A 3,276-nucleotide genomic window follows, 5' to 3' on the forward strand; every position below is an offset into this window, starting at 1 on the left:
TGACTTCCTGGCTGCAGTGTGCGCCTGTAGTAATCTTTCCTCCAACACTACAGTTTGAAAGCATCTATCTTCCTTCACTCAGCCTTCCTTATGGTCCATGGATTATCGTGAACTCTATATTTGGCTATACTTGGGCTGGAAATATATACTTTAGGAACTAGAAAGGCCCACAAACACTTCCAGGAAGGAATACTTTTGGAGCTTGGGTCAGACTGTGGATATTGAGTCCATGGATAAGGGGGGGGGGGGCAATGTCAGGTCAATTCCCAACTGACCTCATTTATGAGGCCTTCAAAACTGAGGGGGAGGCAAATGAGGACAGTTGGAAACCACACGGGACTGAGCCTGGAGGCAGGGGGAACAGCCAAGAAATCATGAGGGCTGTCTGGGAGGCAGGATCCATAGCCAAGTGACAGGAATGACTGGGTCACCAGCCAGATGAGCCTCCTCTGAGTGCCAAGAGCCCTGAGACTACCGCCACCACCAGAAACAGCCTCTGCCCATCTCCCTGCCTCTTTGTATGACTTCCAGGGTTCATGCAAATAGGTTTACATCTGTGATTCTAAAATGTAATTTGGTCAAAAGGGTGAGCATTACCTATATGACACACATATATGTTATTTCAATGTTCCAGATCAATGAGACTTATAAAACATATTGAACACCTGCAAAACATGGGCCATTTATAAAAGTCACTCTCAAATTCTGGAATGCTTCTATCAGCATTGCCTTCGAAAAATGTTGCAAATCTCTTGGAAAGACAGGCAGATAAATACCAGCCTTCAAGAAGAAGCAAAAACTACCAGCGCTGAAAATACGATTCTTCACCATCAACTTCGTTGGATGGTCACATTGTCCAACTGTTTGATCACCGACTCCCAAAGCATGGAATGTCGGTGGTCAACAAAAGAGATTTCAAGATGGGCTTAAAGCGAACCTTAAAAATTATGGTAAAAACTCCAAGGACTGGGAAGCTCTGACACTCAAATGCTACAGCTGGAAGTTAGCTGTTAACCCATAGTACTATGAATTTAAAAAAGGCACAAATACCGGGCCAAAGGAAGAAATGTTTCAAGAGAAATGCACATCAAGCAGATCTTTGTTGTGATTGCCTTCCATCTGGAAATCTATGTTCTCAGTGTGAAAGACCACAGGATCCAGTATAGATCTTCAAAGACATTTACAGACCAAGCGCTAAAACTCTGCCTCTGGAAGACAATCATATTCAGCCACAAATGATCACCCATGATGATGGCAAAACATCTTTATTCTGATTGTTAATCACCAAGCAAAAAAAGAAAGGGGTGAGAAATATGTGTTGTGACAATCAGATGTCTTCCAGCGCTCAAGGAATGCTTTCTTCTTTTAATGTAACAATGCATGATCTGAATTTGGCCGACTTTTCATTTTACAAGGAAACCTAGCACTATGAACTCTCACCTATATTCTCTCTATTGGTGTGCTTTATGACTGCAAAGCACGTAACCGTTTGTAGTATCTGATCCCTAGTGACTCTTAGTGACCTTCTAAATGAGCACAAAACCCTATAGAAATTGGCATTTCAAATTCCCCAGTTTCTAGTGGGATGGAGGCCATATGGCTTGCCAAAACCCTGCCAGTTTGCCAGGGTGGCAACTAGATACCCTCCTGGGTTGATTCGAGATTGACCCAGGGGTATATTGCCACCAGCCCTCATTTTAGAAGTAAAGTTACCAGAGAATCCTGCTTGAAGAGCTTTGGAGAGGGAAGGAGGAATTTTCTCCCTCCCTTCTCCAAAGCTTCTGTCATGTAATTTTGACACGACAGGAGATCTTTATCAGAGACCTGCATTTCCAAGCCTCTCCTGTAAATTTAATACCAAAGCAGGGGGGCTGGGGGGGGAGGGTTGCAATGCCATCCTGTTTCTTGGAGTCCTGCAGCCCGAAGAACCGGGATAGCCGTGGGAATTTGACCCTCAGGATCGCAAAAGGCGATCCTGAGAGTCAGTCCCGACAGGCCCAATACCCAGGATGGTGCGGACCTTCCTGGAAGGTCTGCACCTTCCCAGATATTTTTGTTTTAACCCAGAGTAAACCTGGAAATCCAAGTTTATTCTGGGTTGAATCGGATTAGCCTGAAGCATTGTTTTCACACTCCAGAGCCCAGGTTTTGGGCCTGTGTCGAAGGACCCTCCCTTACATTTTACCAGATCCTGTCCTATCTATCTTACCTGCACAGACTCTTGACAGAAGAAACAAAGACTCAGCACATCTTATTGCAGAGAAGCTGAAAGTTCTGTAACAAGTCCTACTTGTCAGAACAGTTTGTACTCTGCAAAACATTTTGCTTAGCTGATCTTGCAAAAGAAAAAGCAGGGGCATGGCTGTTAATGTGCTTTGCTTGCAACTGGCAAGCTAACATCTTTTTTTTCCTCGTAGGTGAGCTTATATTATTACATTTTGAAACATACAAATTAATTCACAACATGCAACCACTGATTTATTTTCTGTCTCCAACTTCAAGAGATACTTGTATAATTTTCTAATTATATTATTATCACCCTTAGGCAGTTCTGAATAAAATTGTCTCTTGCCTCTTTAATCAATACTTTCTTATCTTTCTTAAATCTCTCCATGAATTGTAAATAAGGAAAACAATTAAGATCTATGTCTTTCTTTTAAAATGTCTCTCTTGACTTAAATTGACAATATCTTGATCCAGATACCAAAAAAAATCTGGTTTTTAACAGTTTTCTCTTTTAAAAAGCTTCCTTCCTGTGATAAGATCAATAATATAGGGGAAAGCCTTTGCTTGTGTTAATACCAAACTTGCAGGAGTGCTTTTGTGATGCTTTAACTTTTTCATACTCATGCTGGCAAGCACTGACATCTTGCAGGGCTCCTTTTAACTATCATAACCTTGGGATGTTGTAGGTTTTTTCGGGCTATATGGCCATGTTCTAGAGGCATTTCTCCTGATGTTTCGCCTGCATCTATGGCAAGCATCCTCAGAGGTAGTGAGGTCTGTTGGAACTAGGAAAAAGGGTTAATACATCTGTGGAATGACCAGGGTGGGACAAAGGACTCTTGTCTGTTGGAGCTAGGTGTGAATGTTTCAATTTACCACCCTGATTAGCATTTGATTGCCTGGCAGTGCCTGGAGCAATCTTTTGTTGAGCGGTCCCACTCTGGTCATTCCACAGATATATAAACCCTTTTTCCTAGTTCCAACAGATCTCACTATCTCTGAGGATGCTTGCCATAGATGCAGGCGAAAGGTCAGGAGAAATGCCTCTAG

The sequence above is a fragment of the Anolis sagrei genome, chromosome 5 (assembly GCF_037176765.1).
Source record: "Anolis sagrei isolate rAnoSag1 chromosome 5, rAnoSag1.mat, whole genome shotgun sequence".
Classification (NCBI taxonomy): Eukaryota; Metazoa; Chordata; class Lepidosauria; order Squamata; family Dactyloidae; genus Anolis; species Anolis sagrei.